At 41.0% G+C, this 19,755-nt stretch overlaps 1 protein-coding gene across 1 annotated transcript in view; it reads right to left on the bottom strand.

Annotated features, from left to right (window-relative positions):
• Positions 1 to 5,438, bottom strand: part of LOC115163089 (signal-induced proliferation-associated 1-like protein 2) — a gene marked incomplete in the record, with an annotated part of 359,029 nt that extends 353,591 nt beyond the window's left edge. Inside the window, 1 exon segment of the mRNA XM_029714698.1 lies at positions 5,398 to 5,438.
• Positions 5,439 to 19,755: the final 14,317 nt, after the last annotated feature.

The following is a 19,755-nucleotide window of genomic DNA, read 5'->3' as shown; positions in this document are numbered from 1 at the left end:
TGTATCCCACTCTAGCAGACAACAAGTGGGTCTCAACAGCTAATAAAGCAGGCCTGCACAGGAAGGGTGGAGAGAGGCCTGCACGGGGGGTGGGGGGGGGGGGTGGAGAGAGGCCTGCACAGAGAGGGTGTGGAGAGAGGCCTGCACAGAGAGGGTGTGGAGAGAGGCCTGTACAGGGGGGGTGTGGAGAGAGACCTGCCACAGAGGGGGGTTGGAGAGAGCCTGCCACAGAGGAGGGTGGAGAGAGGCCTGCACAGAGGGGGTGTGGAGAGAGGCCTGCACAGAGGGGGTGTCTGTCCACTGGGAGGATGGTTGTCAGAGTCTATAACATTCAACTTTGCCTATGACAGAACCCAACAATACATATGAATCTATAGCTACACTTTCAAATGTAATTAAATTATCAACATATGTGCACTAACCATAAAGGCCTGATTGGTGGAGTGCTGCAGAGAGGGTTGTCTTTCTGGAGTTCCTCTGTGGAGATGGGAGACATCTCCACAGAGGAACTCTGGAGCTCTGTCAGAGTGACCATCGGGTCTTGGTCACCTCCCTGACCAAGGCCCTTCTCCCCGATTGCTCAGTTTGGCTGAGCGGCCAGCTCTAGGAAGAGTCTTTTTGGTTCCAAACATCTTCCATTTAAGAATGATGGAGGCCACTGTGTTCTTGGGGACCTTCAATGCTGCAGAAATGTTTTGGTACCCTTCCCCAGATCTGTGCCTCGACACAATCCTGTCTCTAAGCTCTACGGACAATTTCTTCAACCTCATGGCTTGTTTTTTTCTCTGACATGCACTGTCAACTGGGGACCTTATATAAACAGGTGTGTTCCTTTCCAAATCATGTACAATCAATTGAATTTACCACAGATGGACTCCAATCAAGTTGTACATGAGCTCAATTTCGAGTCTCATAGCAAAGGGTATGAATACTTATGTAAAAAAGGTATTTCTGTTTTTTATTTTTAATAAATTAGCAAACATTTCTAAAAATCTGTTTTCGCTTTGTCAACATTGGGTATTGTGTGTAGATCGATGAGGATTTTTTGATGAGGCTGTAACGTAACAACATGTGGAAAAAGTCAAGGTGTCTGAATACTTTCCGAACGTGCTGTATATGTCCAGCCTAAAACACAGCCACTAATGTGATGCTGTCTGTGAAAACCTACAGCTGTGCCATTTACATGGACCTCTGTACTAAGTTGCTCTAATCCTACAGCACTGACAGATGGTCAAGCATACTACCCTACATGCTTAGCGGTTTTCTGATCTAATGACTCTTAATGTATAGATGGGAATGTTTCTGTTTAGCCAGTAACCAAGTAGAGGAGAACCAAAACCACTTTTCTATAATCTCCTTGATCTAAAGGCTGTCACGTGGAACATCTCCGGTCCAGAAGAGGGAGACGAGAGGACGTTGGTACTTCAGAGGAGATGGAACGTTCTTCAGCTGGCTCTCCATGGTGGACTGAGACCAAGACTGCACAGTAGAAGTGTGATCTAATCAAATCACATTTTATTCCACATACGCGTAGTAAACACCAGGAAAGGACGAACATTAAAATGATCACTGACTGGCCCTTCACAACAACGAAGAGAGAAAGAACATAGAGAAATAATAGAAAAGCAAAACACGTAATAATACATTGTGTAATAGTTACACAATTACTAATGATAACCAGGCTATATACAAGGGGTTATCAGTATCTAGTCAATAAGTAATGATAACCAGGCATTATACACAGGGGTTATCAGTACAGAGTGAATGAGTAATGATAACCAGGCTATATACAAGGGGTTATCAGTACAGAGTCAATGAGTAATGACAACCAGGCTATATACACAGGGGTTATCAGTACAGAGTCAATGAGTAATGATAACCAGGCTATATACACAGGGGTTATCAGTACAGAGTCAATGAGTAATGATAACCAGGCTATATACAAGGGGTTATCAGTACAGGGTCGATGTATAATGATAACCAGGCAAGGTGTTATCAAGGGCTTATACAAGGGGTTATCAGCATCTAGTCAATGTGCAGGGGTACACAGTAATTGAGGTTTATATGTACATATAACTATGTACATATAAGTGACAGATGTTTAACCGTAGCAGCAGTGTTATGTGATGAGTCAAAAAAGTGAATGTAAAAAGGGTCAATTTAGATAGTTTGGCTAGCTATTTACGTACTATTTATCAGTCTTATGGCTTGGGGGTAGAAGCTGTTCAGGGTCCTGTTGGTTCCAGACTTGGTGAATCGCCTGGTATACCGCCTGGTATACAGGTGCTGGATGGCAGGAAGCTCGGCCCCAGTGATGTACTGGGCTGTTTGTAGCGCTGTAGCGCCTTGCGGTCGGATGCCAAGCAGTTGCCGTACCAGGGGGTGATGTAGCAAATCAAGATGTTCTCAGTGGTGTAGCTGTAGGACTTTGAGAATCGGAGGGCCCGCGCCAAATTGTTCAGCCTTCTGAGGGGGAAGAGGTGTTGTCGTGCCCTCTTCACGACTGTGTTGGTCTGTTTGGGCCATGATGGAACCTCTCATACTGAGGCCTAAAGACGTTTAGTTACTAACCCGAACACTAAAGACCTTTAGTTACTAACCCGAACACTAAAGACGTTTAGTTACTAACCCGAACACTAAAGACCTAACCCGAACACTAAAGACCTTTAGTTACTAACCCGAACACTAAAGACGTTTAGTTACTAACCCGAACACTAAAGACCTTTAGTTACTAACCCGAACACTAAAGACCTTTAGTTACTAACCCGAACACTAAAGACCTTTAGTTACTAACCCGAACACTAAAGACGTTTAGTTACTAACCCGAACACTAAAGACCTTTAGTTACTAACCCGAACACTAAAGACCTTTAGTTACTAACCCGAACACTAAAGACCTTTAGTTACTAACCCGAACACTAAAGTCCTTTAGTTACTAACCCGAACACTAAAGACCTTTAGTTACTAACCCGAACACTAAAGACCTTTAGTTACTAACCCCAACCCATTAGTGAGACAAACAGATTGCAAAGTTACATATACAGATAGTCAAACATGTGTAGAAAACACTTATCAAGTGCAATTTGAGTGTTATCCATCTGTCCAGCCACCCGTTAGTGTCAAGCTGTCTGCTTGCGTGGATGTAGTCTGTTCTGTAGTGGGATGTAGTCTGTTCTGTAGTGGGATGTAGTCTGTTCTGTAGTGGGATGTAGTCTGTATGTAGTGGGATGTAGTCTGTTCTGTAGCGGGATGTAGTCTGTTCTGTAGTGGGATGTAGTCTGTTCTGTAGCGGGATGTAGTCTGTTCTGTAGTTGGATGTAGTCTGTTCTCTAGTGAGATGTAGTATGTTCTCTAGTGGGATGTAGTATGTTCTCTAGTGGGATGTGGTCTGTTCTGTAGTGGGATGTAGTCTGTTCTGTAGTGGGATGTAGTCTGTATGTAGTGGGATGTAGTCTGTTCTGTAGTGGGATGTAGTTTTTTCTGTAGTGGGATGTAGTCTGTTCTGTAGTGGGATGTAGTCTGTTCTGTAGTGGGATGTAGTCTGTAAGTATTGGAATGTAGTCTGTGTGTAGTGGGATGTAGTCTGTTCTGTAGTGGGATGTAGTCTGTTCTGTAGTGGGATGTAGTCTGTTCTGTAGTGGAATGTAGTCTGTTCTGTAGTTGGATGTAGTCTGTATGTAGTGGGATGTAGTCTGTTCTGTAGTGGGATGGAGTCTGTTCTGTAGTGGGATGTAGTATGTTCTGTAGTGGGATGTAGTCTGTTCTCTAGTGGGATGTAGTCTGTTCTGTAGTGGGATGTAGTCTGTTCTCTAGTGGAGTGTAGTCTGTTCTGTAGTGGGATGTAGTCTGTTTTGTAGTGGGATGTAGTCTGTATGTAGTGGGATGTAGTCTGTTCTGTAGTGGGATGTAGTCTGTTCGGTAGTGGGATGTAGTCTGTTCTGTAGCGGGATGTAGTCTGTTCTGTAGCGGGATGTAGTCTGTTCTGTAGTTGGATGTAGTCTGTTCTGTAGTGGAATGTAGTCTGTTCTGTAGTGGGATGTAGTCTGTTCTGTAGTGGGATGTAGTCTGTTCTGTAGTGGGATGTAGTCTGTTCTGTAGTGGGATGTAGTCTGTTTTGTAGTGGGATGTAGTCCGTATGTAGTGGGATGTAGTTTTTTCGGTACTGGGATGTAGTCTGTTCTGTAGTGGGATGTAGTCTGTATGTAGTGGGATGTAGTCTGTTCTGTAGTGGGATGTAGTCTGTTCGGTAGTGGGATGTAGTCTGTTCTGTAGCGGGATGTAGTCTGTTCTGTAGCGGGATGTAGTCTGTTCTGTAGTTGGATGTAGTCTGTTCTGTAGTGGAATGTAGTCTGTTCTGTAGTGGGATGTAGTCTGTTCTGTAGTGGGATGTAGTCTGTTCTGTAGTGGGATGTAGTCTGTTCTGTAGTGGGATGTAGTCTGTTTTGTAGTGGGAAGTAGTCCGTATGTAGTGGGATGTAGTTTTTTCGGTACTGGGATGTAGTCTGTTCTGTAGTGGGATGTAGTCTGTTCTGTAGTGGGATGTAGTCTGTAAGTATTGGAATGTAGTTTGTATGTAGTGGGATATAGTCTGTTCTGTAGTGGAATGTAGTCTGTATGTAGTGGGATGTAGTCTGTTCTGTAGTGGGATGTAGTCTGTATGTAGTGGGATGTAGTCTGTTCTGTAGTGGGATGTAGTCTGTATGTACTCTGTAACAGGGCTTGACATATTTTTTTTAAAGTAAAGTAGGACAGATTGTGTACTTGTCCAAAAATAGAAAAGGCCTGTACCACAATTGCTCCATCATTGTGTGATGCAAGGAACCACTTTCCAAAACAAAATGAATGAAAATCTTTTTTCCCTAGAGGATCAGATAAAATGGTGGCTACATTCTGACGCATATTCAAGCCTGTCTCAAAATACAACACTGCCCCTTTAAGGCTCTCCTGGAGGATGATTGGCCAGCCTTGGCAACATTACAATTACAACCAAATACTTGTTATGCCCTCCAGAGCATAGGGCATATCGTCATCCCTGGGACAATAACAAATATGTCTAGGACGGTTGAAAACAGACTCTGGGCCCGTTCTGGGACAACAGATCCAAAATTCATACAACCACTGAACATCAAGCAGTTTTAAAAAGCAATGAGGCTAATGCAACAGATCAGACTGTTTCACTTAAAATGCTGATAAAGTTGTATTACTTCCCTGCCCTGCCCTCACTCTGATCCCTTCCACCACTAACTCCCCTCCCCTGCCCTGCCCCCACTAACCCTAACCTGAACCCTAACCCTAACACTAACCCTAGCCTAGCCTTCCCCTGCTCCTATGCCCTCTACCACTACTACCACCCCAACACTGATCCCTTCCCCCCCACCCCTCTACCCTTTGCACTAACCTTCCCAGCCGTCACAGAGGGTGGCCTCATGTCACCAGAAGTCTTCAGTCAGGAGAGCAACAAGCTGTGACAGGACTCTCAGCTGCAACCGACAGCATAGCCATCTGCCATCTGTCACATAACACTCCGTTGTCCATCTGTCCCCTGATGCTACACAGGCTTACAGTATCCACGTTGTATCTGACACTACACAGCTTTACAGCTTCACAGGCTGTGTCTGACTATAGCTACAACACCAGACGGATTAACCACATCTGTACCATGAACCGACCCCCACACGTCCAAGCAACAACAAACAATTATATCTGTACCATGAACCGACCCCCACACGTCCAAGCAACAACAAACAATTATATCTGTACCATGAACCGACCCCTACACATCCAAGCAACACAAACAATTATATCTGTACCATGAACCGACCCCCACACATCCAAGCAACACAAACAATTATATCTGTACCATGAACCGACCACCTCACGTCCAAGCAACAACAAACAACAATAATAATAGCACGTGACGCCAGCCATTAACAAAGTGCCACTGACAGGACAGTAACAGAATCAGACGTCTGATTTTGCTACTCCACATTCAGTACCAGTCAAAAATTTTAGAACACCTTCTCATTCCAGTGTTTTTCTTTATTTTTACTCTTTTATACATTGTAGAATAATACTGAAGACATCAACACTATGAAATAACATATATGGAATCATGTAGTAACCCATAAAGTGTTAAACAAATCAAAATATATTTTATAGAGTTGGACCGCAGAGTGAAGGAAAAGCAACCAACAAGTGCTCAGCATATGTGTGAACTCCTTCAAGACTGTTGAAAAAGCATTCCAGGTGAAACTGGTTGAGAGAATGCCAAGAGTGTGCAAAGCTGTCATCAAGGCAAATGGTGACTACTTTGAAGAATCTCAAATGTCAAATATATTTGGATTTGTTTCATTTCATTTATTTATTGCCACCTGGGCCCACCGCTAAATACAGTGAATACTACAGTCATATCCACAAAACTACTACAGTGAATTTTTTTTTTTACATTTATTTTACCTTTATTCAACTAGGCAAGTCAGTTAAGAACAAATTCTTATTTACAATGACGGCCTACCAAAAGGCAAAAGACCTCCTGCGGGGACGGGGATGGGGGCTGGGACTAAAAATTTAAAATAGAAAAATAAATAACATATAAATATAGGACAAAGCACACATCACAACAAGAGAGACAACACAACACTACATAAAGAGAGACCTAAGACAACAACATAGCATGGCAGCAACACATGACAACACAGCATTGTAGCAACACATGACAACATGATAGCAACACAACATGGCAGCAGCACAACATGGTAGCAGCACAAAACAGGGTCCAAACATTGTTGGGCACAGACAACAGCACAAAGGGCAAGAAGGTAGAGACAACAATACATAACGCAAAGCATACAACACTAAAGTCTGAAAAAACACAACAGTGAATACTATATCAATATAGATATACTACAGTATTTACACCATAGTATACTATAATATTTGTTTAATTTGGGATGAGCGGGTTAAGCTCACTGTATGGAGCCATAAGAAAGCTGTATGAGGAGCAGGACAGGACAGGTCCAGGGTTCTGCCAACAGGCATCAAGGTAGCTGATAGCAGGTCAGGAGAGGAGAGGTCCAGGGTTCTGCCAACAGGCATCAAGGTAGCTGATAGCAGGTCAGGAGAGGTCCAGGGTTCTGCCAACAGGCATCAAGGTAGCTGATAGCAGGTCAGGAGAGGTCCAGGGTTCTGCCAACAGGCATCAAGGTAGCTGATAGCAGGTCAGGACAGCTCCAGGGTTCTGCCAACAGGCATCAAGGTAGCTGATAGCAGGTCAGGAGAGGTCCAGGGTTCTGCCAACAGGCATCAAGGTAGCTGATAGCAGGTCAGGACAGCTCCAGGGTTCTGCCAACAGGCATCAAGGTAGCTGATAGCAGGACAGGAGAGATCCAGGGTTCTGACAACATGTATCAAGGTAGCTGATAGCAGGTCAGGACAGCTCCAGGGTTCTGCCAACAGGCATCAAGGTAGCTGATAGTAGGTCAGGACAGCACCAGGGTTCTGCCAACAGGCATCAAGGTACAGTGGTTCCTCCTTTAAACGGGCTGCTGCAGCATTCTGTGGTACGTTATTTCATTGTCAGACATTTTTACGTTAATGCAAGTTAGTGCTAGTTTCACCACCAGAGGGCAACTTTGAGAAGCATTTGATAGTCTCCCATATTGGCATTACAAGATAATTGAAAACTTTTTTTGTAATAACATAGTACATGGGATTGATTTTAAGAAATTTGTCTTAATTAATTTGATTAATATTATAGTGTTTCTATTCTGAGAAAAACGGAAAATGAAACCCTCAGGGTTTCCGTTAAGATGGAATGGAAAATATGGCGCTGTACAACGTGACGGTCGGGAGTAGGCTACAGCTTAAGAAGATTGGAGGATTCTAATTTAATATCTAAGGGGCATTTTCCATTAGGATCTGAGAGATTATCTGAGGGCTTTTAAATAATTCTAAATGAATTAATAATAAGAAGAATAAGAATAATCGCTTTGTTTAAAAAATAACAATATTTTGGAAATTTCGTTTTCATTTAACCTAGAGTGAGCGAGAAAAAGGCAATTCTTGAACATGGGGTGAAACAATCAAGTAATAATCAAGTACAGTAAACTTCTGACCCACTGGAATTGTGATACAGTGAATTATAAGTGAAATAATCTGTCTGTAAACAATTGTTTGAAAAATCACTTGTGTCATGCACAAAGTAGATGTCCTAACCGAGTTGCCAAAACTATAGTTTGTTAACAAGAAATTTGTAGAGTGGTTGAAAAACGAGTTTTAATGACTTTAATGACTAAGTGTATGTAAACTTCCGACTTCAACTGTATATTCATAGCCTCAGACACCATGGGGACAGAGGAGAGAGGGGAGACAGGGGACCCACAAAAAAATTACTAGAGTTTACTATAGAATACTACAGTAATTAATATAGAATTCTGTCATAAAATGTAGTAATCTGTAGAATACTATACTACACACTTTAGTGTACCTCAATCATGTGTAGTACTTAGTATAGCACTGTGTAGTTGACTGCAGAATACTATAGTAAATACTACAGTATTATTCACAAAAAAACACTAATAAATACTGCAGAAATGTCAACAAAAACACATTTTTGCACATACCCTGCTCATTCCCCTCCCCCAAATCCCAATTTGTGCCACCCATAAGTCAGAAACCTACATGCCAAGTATAGTCCATATGTTGTGTCCCATACAGGTTATGGAAAAGAAGTGCTGAAATATCCGTTCAGATCCCAGTCTTAACTTCCTACAGTTTTCTAACGGGTGCGTGTTGGTGGCAGGGAAGTCAGGTGCAGGAGAACGAACTTGGTATAAATGGAGTCGTTTAATAAGAACTCACAACAAAACTCCAAAACCAAAAAATACAACTATAATAAAATGGGTACAAAACCCGTTGCGCACCAACACATACTAGCACAAACATACAATCAAACAATCTCCGACAACGACATGAGGGGAAACAGAGGGTTAAATACACAACATGTAATTGATGGGATTGGAACCAGGTGTGAAGGAAGACAAAACAAAACCAATGGAAAATGAAAATTGGATCAGTGATGGCTAGAAGGTCGATGACATCGACCGCCGAACACCGCCCGAACAAGGAGAGGGACCGACTTCGGCGGAAGTCGTGACAAGTTTGTGGAAAATGTACTCTTTTAGTATTTCTCCAGTAGAAATCCTCCACTTAACATCAAAGATAATAAAACAAAAACACTACAGTAAATACTACAGTATACTATACAACAGTCCGTAACAACACCACAGTGAATAATAGTATTCCTACCAGAGTATAAATTGTAGTATTCCTATGTAACGCCCTGGCCATAGAGAGGGGTTTTTTGTTCTTTATTTTGGTTAGGCCAGGGTGTTACATTGGGTGGGAGTTCTATGTTCCTTTTTCTATGTTTTTGTATTTCTTTGTTTTGGGCTGAGTAGGGTTCCTAATCAGAGGCAGCTGTCTATCGTTGTCTCTGATTAGGAATCATACTTAGGCAGCCTGTTTTCCTTTGGGGTTTTGTGGGTAGTTGTTTCTGTTGTGTGGTTTGCACCGATAGAACTGTTGGCTTTCGGTTTCCCTGTTTGTTTTTTGAAGTGTATCATTAAAAATCATTATGACCACTTACCACGCTGCATCTTGGTCCCCTCTTCCAGATGATCGTTACATCCTACCATAGTATACACTATCATATTCCTACCATAGTATACACTATCGTATTCCTACCATAGTACACACTATAGTATTCATACCATAGTACACACTACAGTATTCCTACCATAGTACACACTATCGTATTCCTACCATAGTATACACTACAGTATGTTTTAATATGGGGAGAGAGAAAAAGAACACTAGAGAAAGAGTAGAGAGATCATTTTTCTCCCGGGCTCTACAGTAGACTGTGATTTCAGTCTTCTGGCATTGTTGGTTAGTTAGGCCTAAAGAGAAACAGGATTTGGTTGGGAGGCCCATTGTGACTCCCGCTGCCTGGTCTGTAACATTATGTTACAGTACTAGCACAACAACATTACATTACAGTACTAGCACAACATTACATTATGTTACAGTACTAGCACAACAACATTACATTGCAGTACCAGCACAACATTACATTATGTTACAGCACTAGCACAACATTACATTATGTTACAGCACTAGCACAACATTACATTACGTTACAGCACTAGCACAACAACATATTGTTACAGCACTAGCACAACATTACATTACATTACAGTACTAGCACAACAACATTACGTTACAGCACTACCACAACAACATTATGTTACAGTACTAGCACAGCAACATTACAGTACAGCACTAGCACAACAACATTATGTTACAGTACTTGCACAGCAACATTACAGTACAGCACTAGCACAACAACATTATGTTACAGTACTAGCACAACATTACATTACATTACAGCACTAGCACAACATTACATTATGTTACAGTACTAGCACAACAACATTATGTTACAGTACTAACACAATAACATTTCATTACAGTACTAGCACAACATTACATTATGTTACAGTACTAGCACAACATTACATTATGTTACAGCACTAGCACAACATTACATTACATTACAGTACTAGCACAACATTACATTATGTTACAACACTAGCACAACATTACATTATGTTACAGTGCTAGCACAACATTACATTATGTTACAGTACTAGCACAACAACATTATGCTACAGTACTAGCACAACATTACATTATGTTACAGTACTAGCACAACATTACATTATTTAACAGCACTAGCACAACATTACATTATTTTACAGTACTAGCACAACAACATTACATTATGTTACAGTACTAGCACAACATTACATTATGTTACAGCACTAGCACAACATTACATTATGTTACAGCACTAGCACAATAACATTACATTGTGTTACAGCACTAGCACAACATTACATTATGTTACAGCACTAGCACAACATTACATTGTGTTACAGTACTGGCACAACATTACATTACATTACAGTACTAGCACAACATTACATTGTGTTACAGTACTGGCACAACACCATTATGTTACAGCACTAGCACAACATTACATTACATTAGCGTACTAGCACAACATTACATTATGTTACAGTACTAGCACAACATTACATTATGTTACAGTACTAGCACAACAACATTACATTATGTTACAGTACTAGCACAACATTACATGATGTTACAGTACTAGCACAACAACATTATGTTACAGTACCAGCACAACATTACATTATATTATGTTACAGCACTAGCACAACATTACATTATGTTACAGTACTAGCACAACATTACATTACAGCACTAGCACAACATTACATTATGTTACAGTACTAGGATAACATTACATTATGTTACAGTACTAGCACAACATTACATTACATTACAGTACTACCACAACATTACATTATGTTACAGCACTAGCACAACATTACATTATGTTACAGCACTTGCACAACATTATGTTACAGCACTAGCACAACATTACATTATGTTACAGCACTAGCACAACATTACATTATGTTACAGCACTAGCACAACATTACATTATGTTACAGCACTAGCACAACATTACATTATGTTACAGTACTAGCACAACATTACATTACATTACAGTACTAGCACAACAACATTAGAGAAGGGGATAACAACATTAACAACATTAGAGAAGGGGATAACAACATTAACAACATTAGAGAAGTCAGCAAGCCAAAAAAGACTGACATCCAGTCAGCAAGATAAAATAGTCAGTAAATACAGTCAGTAAATAGCGTCAGTAAATAGTGTCAGTAAATAGTCAGCTAATACAGTCAGTAAATAGTCATTAAATGCAGTCAGTAAATAGTGTCAGTAAATAGTGTCAGTAAATAGTAAATACAGTCAGTAAATAGTCAGCTAATACAGTCAGTAAATAGTCATTAAATGCAGTCAGTAAATAGTGTCAGTAAATAGTAAATACAGTCAGTAAATAGTCAGCTAATACAGTCAGTAAATAGTAATTAAATGCAGTCAGTAAATATAGGCAGTAAATAGTAATTAAATACAGTGAGTAAATAGTCAGTAAACAGTAGTCAGTAAATACAGCGACAGCCGACTTGACAGGCAACAAGTCATAGCAGATCTCTATTTAACAGGCCTTTCATTAAGGCATTAGCAGGACTCTCTCTCTCTAATCCCCTGGTGATGCTGCTCTACACACATATGATGCTGTTGTTAATGGGCTGTCTATTCTCTACACACATATGATGCTGTTGTTAATGGGCTGTCTATTCTCTAAACACATATGATGCTGTTGCTGTTAATGGGCTGTCTATTCTCTACACACAGATGCTGCTGTTGTTAATGGGCTGTCTAAAGTTACTAGTGCTCTCGTTTCGCAACATTTAAGCATCATGTAATACTGTTTAAATGTCAGCCACCAGACCAGAGCATCATGTTATACTGTATTAATGTCAGCCACCAGACCAGAGCATCATGTTATACTGTTTAAATGTCAGCCACCAGAGCATCATGTTATAATGTATTAATGTCAGCCACCAGACCAGACCATCATGTTATACTGTATTAATGTCAGCCACCAGACCAGAGCATCATGTTATACTGTTTTAATGTCAGCCACCAGACCATCATGTTATACTGTATTAATGTCAGCCACCAGACCAGAGCATCATGTTATACTATATTAATGTCAGCCACCAGACCATCATGTTATCCTGTTTAAATGTCAGCCACCAGACCAGAGCATCATGGTATACTGTTTAAATGTCAGCCACCAGACCAGAGCATCATGTTATTCTGTTTTAATGTCAGCCACCAGACCAGAGCATCATGTTATACTGTATTAATGTCAGCCACCAGTGCTGGCCGTAACCCTGTATAGGCCACCAAAGCACATTAGGAATGTGACCAAATTAGATTTTTACCACCTGAGGAACATTGCCAAGGTGTGATCGTTTCTCTCTCAGTCTGATACAGAGAGACTCATCCATGCTTTTATTACAAGCAGGCTTGACTACTGTAATGCTCTCCTGTCTGGTCAACCCAAGAAAGCCACTGGTCAACTGCAAAACATACAGAATGTTGCAGCATGGGTACTAACCAAGACCAGACGGAAAGCACACATTACACCAGGTTTAAGGTCTCTGGCTGCCTGTGAGTTTTAGAATATATTTGAAGATTCTTCTATTGGTTTTTAAATCAATCCATGATTGTGCACCTCAATACATGTCAGACATGCTTTTAAGTTATGTTCCCAGTAGGTCCTTCAGGTCCTCTGGCCTTTTAACTATCCCAAAGCCTAGGACCAAGAGGCATGGAGAGGCAGTCTTTAGTTATTATGCCCCCAGCCTCTGGAATAGCCTGCCAGAGAACCTGAGGGGGACGAAACTGTGGACATGTTTAAAATATATATTTTTAGCTTTGCTTTTCCTCAGGGTGCTTTTTAGTGGTTCTGTTTTTATTGTTATTCTTTTGTTTTTATCCTCTTATGCTTGTTGTGTAGTAAATATTTCAGCTTTTATTTTCATTGTTTTTTGTTTTTCCCTGTGAAGCACATTGTGTTGCATTCCATGTCTGAAATGTGCTGTATAAATAAAGCTTGATTTTATTAATCCTTTACAAACATATGATGTTGCTGTTAATGGGCTGTCTATTCTCTACACCCCCTAACCATAACCCATTTATCAATCCATCCATCCATCCTCCCTACATACATCCATCCGTCCTCCCTACATCCATCCATCCATCCTCCATCCATCCATCCTTCCTACATCCATCCATTCATCCTCCATCCATCCATCCTCCCTACATCCATCCTCCATCCATCCTCCCTGCATCCATCCATCCATCCTCCATCCATCCATCAATCCTCCATCCATCCTCCCTACATCCATCATCCATCCTCCATCCATCCTCCCTACATCCATCCATCCTACATCCATTCATCCATCCATCCTTCCTACATCCATCCATCCATCCTTCCTACATCCATCCATCCTTCCTACATCCATCCATCCTACATCCATTCATCCATCCATCCTTCCTACATCCATCCTTCCTACATTCATCCATCCATCCATCCTTCTTACATCCATCCATCCATCCTTCCATCCATCCTTCCTACATCCATCCATCTATCATTCCATCCATCCATACTTCCTATATCCATCCATCCTACATCCATTCATCCATCCATCCTTCCTACATCCATCCTTCATACATTCATCCATCCATCCGTCCATTCTTCCTACATCCATCCATCCTTCCTACATCCATCCATCCTTCCTACATCCATCCATCCATCCATCCTTCTTACATCCATCCATCCATCCTACATCCATCCATCCTACATCCATTCATCCATCCTTCCTACATCCATCCTTCCTACATTCATCCATCCATCCATCCTTCCTACATCCATCCATCCATCATTCCTACATCCATCCATCCTTCCTACATCCATCCATCCATCCTTCCTACATTCATCCATCATCCATCCATCCATCCTCCCTACATCCATCCATCCATCCATCCATCCTACAACCATCTATTAATTAATCCATCCATCCTTCCTACATCCATCCATCCATCCTCCTACATCCATCCTTCCTTCCTACATCCATCCATCCATCTATCAACCATCTATAAATTCATCCATCCATCCTCCCTACATCCATCCTTCCTACATCCATCCATCCATCCATCCTCCCTACATCCATCCATCCTACAACCATCTATTAATTCATCCATCCATCCTTCCTACATCCATCTGTCCTTCCTACATCCATCCATCCTCCATCCATTCTTCCTTCCTTCCTTCCATCCATCCATCCTACATCCATTCATCCATCCATCCTTCCTACATCCATCCTTCCTACATTTATCCATCCATCCATCCATCATTCCTACATCCATCCATCCATCCTTCCTACATCCATCCATCCATCCTTCCTACATTCATCCATCATCCATCCATCCTCCCTACATCCATCCATCCATCCATCCATCCATCCTACAACCATCTATTAATTAATCCATCCATCCTTCCTACATCCATCCATCCATCCTCCTACATCCATCCTTCCTTCCTACATCCATCCATCCATCTATCAACCATCTATAAATTCATCCACCCATCCTCCCTACATCCATCCTTCCTACATCCATCCATCCATCCTCCCTACATCCATCCATCCTACAACCATCTATTAATTCATCCATCCATCCTTCCTACATCCATCTGTCCTTCCTACATCCATCCATCCTCCATCCTTCCTTCCTTCCTTCCATCCATCCATCCATCCATCCATCCATCCACTCAGCTACAGTAGGCATCAATCCACTCCATCCATCTATCTATCCATCCTACACCCATTCATCCATCCTTCCTACATCCTTCCTACAGCCATCCACTCATTCGTCCATCCATCCATCCTTCTTACATCCAGCCATCCATCCATCCATCTAATCATCCTTCCAACATCCTTCCTACATCCATCCACTCATTCATCCATCCATTAATTTAATGGCACATAGAGCTGGAGTCAGCTGACAGGCTTCTGAAAGATTTCAGAACAAGGTCTTTATATAGCATAACACTTGCTTCTTAAGGATTTCTGTAGATTCCACTACTTGTTGTTTTGTCTACACCCCTTACTCCTGCAGGCCCATTGAGAAGAGAGGCCTATTTATTTCCTTTATTAGGAATGTAATGGTTATGTAGAATAAACTTCCTACAGGAAGAAAAGAGAGGGATACGGAACTGAAGGATAAACAATATTATAACACCATTACATTTCTTTACCTTCTCAGCCAAGGGACAGGGCTGCGTCCCCAATGGCAACCTATTCATTATATAGTGCCCTACTTGTGATCAGGGCCCATAGGGATCTGGTTAAAAGTAGTGCACTTTAAAAGGAATAGGGTGCCAATTTGGAGCACAGAAAAAGACTCCTTTAGGAACAACCAGACTGCCCTCAAACTGTCTACAGTGTATTCCTAAAGTATTCAGACCTCTTTACTTTTTCCACATTTTGTTACGTTACAGCCTTATTTTAAAATTGATGAAATTGTTAGTTTTTTTCCCTCGTCAATCTATACACAATACCCCATCATGACAAAGCAAAAACAGGTTTCAAAATTTTATAAACAAACAAACAGTCAAAAACACAATAGAAAAATCTATGTATAGTGTGTGCAAAAGTAGTAAGATTGGGGAGGTGAGGCAATAAATAGGCCATAGAGGTGAAATAATTCATGTCTATTGATAAGCACCAACAGTAAGGAACTAGGTTGTTACATTACTATCTACTGATCAGCACCAACAGTAAGGAACTAGGTTGTTACATTACTATCTACTGATCAGCACCAACAGTAAGGTACTAGGTTGTTACATTACTATCTACTGATCAGCACCAACAGTAAGGAACTAGGTTGTTACATTACTATCTACTGATAAGCACCAACAGTAAGGAACTAGGTTGTTACATTACTATCTACTGATAAGCACCAACAGTAAGGAACTAGGTTGTTACATTACTATCTACTGATCAGCACCAACAGTAAGGAACTAGGTTGTTACATTACTATCTACTGATCAGCACCAACAGTAAGGAACTAGGTTGTTACATTACTATCTACTGATCAGCACCAACAGTAAGGAACTAGGTTGTTACATTACTATCTACTGATCAGCACCAACAGTAAGGAACTAGGTTGTTACATTACTATCTACTGATCAGCACCAACAGTAAGGAACTAGGTTGTTACATTACTATTTACTGATCAGCACCAACAGTAAGGAACTAGGTTGTTACATTACTATCTACTGATCAGCACCAACAGTAAGGTACTAGGTTGTTACATTACTATCTACTGATAAGCACCAACAGTAAGGAACTAGGTTGTTACATTACTATCTACTGATCAGCACCAACAGTAAGGAACTAGGTTGTTACATTACTATCTACTGATCAGCACCAACAGTAAGGAACTAGGTTGTTACATTACTATCTACTGATCAGCACCAACAGTAAGGAACTAGGTTGTTACATTACTATCTACTGATAAGCACCAACAGTAAGGAACTAGGTTGTTACATTACTATCTACTGATCAGCACCAACAGTAAGGAACTAGGTTGTTACATTACTATCTACTGATCAGCACCAACAGTAAGGAACTAGGTTGTTACATTACTATCTACTGATCAGCACCAACAGTAAGGAACTAGGTTGTTACATTACTATCTACTGATCAGCACCAACAGTAAGGAACTAGGTTGTTACATTACTATCTACTGATAAGCACCAACAGTAAGGAACTAGGTTGTTACATTACTATCTACTGATAAGCACCAACAGTAAGGAACTAGGTTGTTACATTACTATCTACTGATCAGCACCAATAGTAAGGAACTAGGTTGTTACATTACTATCTACTGATAAGCACCAACAGTAAGGAACTAGGTTGTTACATTCCAGTTTATTGATAAGCACCTCGTCTTTGTTATGAGACTATGGATGCATCCCAATGGTACCCTACTCCCTATATAGTGCACTATTTTGACCAGAGTTTTATGTGGGTCCAGGTTAGCGCACTAAAAAGGGAATATGTTGCCATTTGGGACTCAGACTGTGAGTAGAGTAGTAGTGTGAGGGACTCAGACTGTGAGTAGAGTAGTAGTGTGAGGGACTCAGACTGTGAGTAGAGTAGTAGTGTGGGGGACTCAGACTGTGAGTAGAGTAGTAGTGTGAGGGACTCAGACTGTGAGTAGAGTAGTAGTGTGAGGGACTCAGACTGTGAGTAGAGTAGTAGTGTGAGGGACTCAGACTGTGAGTAGAGTAGTAGTGTGAGGGACTCAGACTGTGAGTAGAGTAGTAGTGTGAGGACTCAGACTGTGAGTAGAGTAGTAGTGTGAGGGACTCAGACTTTGAGTAGAGTAGTAGTGTGAGGGACTCAGACTGTGAGTAGAGTAGTAGTGTGAGGGACTCAGACTGTGAGTAGAGTAGTAGTGTGAGGGACTCACTGTGAGTAGAGTAGTAGTATAAGGGACTCAGACTGTGAGTAGAGTAGTAGTGTGGGGGACTCAAGAAAAAAAGGTCTGCAGGTAGGTAGGCTATGATGTCAGACATGGATTGAGGTCTTCATCACCCCCTGTCGTCTCAGGGAAGTATCACCACCAGAGAATAAAAGATACCACCAGCTGACAGACAAACATTACACCAGGCATAGTAGGCTATTCACAATACTTTAGAATATTATATTTCCAAGCGAGAAAATCCGTCCAAAATATTATTATGTGATAATAGGCTATAGCCATTATGAACATGAAATATGATTTTATCATCAACCTCTACAAAGGATCACTAGGACAATGGCTCTCTGTACTGTACGTCTGGAAACTCATTATACTACTGAGAAGCAACGCATATAAACCCTGTGTGTAGTAGAGACTCATCATATGATCTGTCAAATAGTGGTAATAACAAGCCTGCCTGCTCATAGTGGCAGCAGTAGATCACACCAGTTTGTGCGGTGGAAACTTTCACTGTGGTGTGTGAAAAGTTACCACTATTATACTCTGTGTTTCTGTCAATGGCTTTTTTCGACTGGGATTATCATAGCCTACACATAATTACACCAAACAACAATATATCTCGGACAGGTTATGTCTCACTACCCCACTAACACAGTCATATATTTGTTTCTACAGACGGACAATAAAATTATGACGGTTATAATAGCGGCGATGTACCTGGACGTCAGAACAAACCCGAAACTCTATTCCGTTATTGGGGAGAACAGTAGAAAGAACATCTGTGCCATTACCTTTCACTTGAGCAGCAGAAGAATAGGCTAATATTCGGGAAGATAGACGAGACGGTTATTATCCTTGTCGACAGATTAAACCGTGTTAATCCATAGAAACGCTCCAACGTGTGAAGTTCCATAGACCCTCTCTCTCCTCTCTCCGGCTGCTGTTCGGTGTGATATCCATCCGGAGACCGCTTTAGTCCGCGATGACAGCAGAGCAGAGCAGGGTGCCACCGCTGACGGATAGCTCCTCCCTCCGCCTTAATGTAATTATTTGTGGGAATAGAGAGATCCAGCCAAACACACAAGCGGAGAAGAGAACAGAGGAGATTTATTTGTTAATGATTGTAATTCAGTCACTCAAGTCTATACTGTGAAAAGAGAGCATAACGGCGAGGTGTGACAGTGACGAAGATTTATCTCTGGTTGTGAGAATAGGGCACAAAATAGCAGGCCCAAATGGAATAGCCCTATATTCTGGATAATAGACATTACATTTTTATATATATATTTAAAGCAATCGGCATTTCATAGCCTATCTCTGAACAAAGCCCCACAGTGGCACCAACTGGCGAGCTGCAGGAAAATGGCTCGAACTTGTTATATCATGGAAATAAAAGCAATACTATCCAGTCAAATTAAGTCTCTAATATGCTATAATTTTTCTCTATGCTATTTGTCCATAAAGGATATTGAGTTATATTCTATTCTATTATATTGTATTATATTCTTTGCTTTAAGGATACATTTCCTAGGATATTAGTACAGATAGTTAGTTATAAAAACATATTTGTTATTAGTGTGCATTTGTAGCTCAATATGCCTCCTAATAAATCGGCTAATGTAACATTATTCACAATTTTTTAACATGGCCAGAACTGAAAACTACTATTCCCAGA

This window comes from Salmo trutta, chromosome 2 (genome assembly GCF_901001165.1).
Source record: "Salmo trutta chromosome 2, fSalTru1.1, whole genome shotgun sequence".
Classification (NCBI taxonomy): domain Eukaryota; kingdom Metazoa; phylum Chordata; class Actinopteri; order Salmoniformes; family Salmonidae; genus Salmo; species Salmo trutta.
This window is presented reverse-complemented; position numbering and strand designations above follow the sequence as displayed.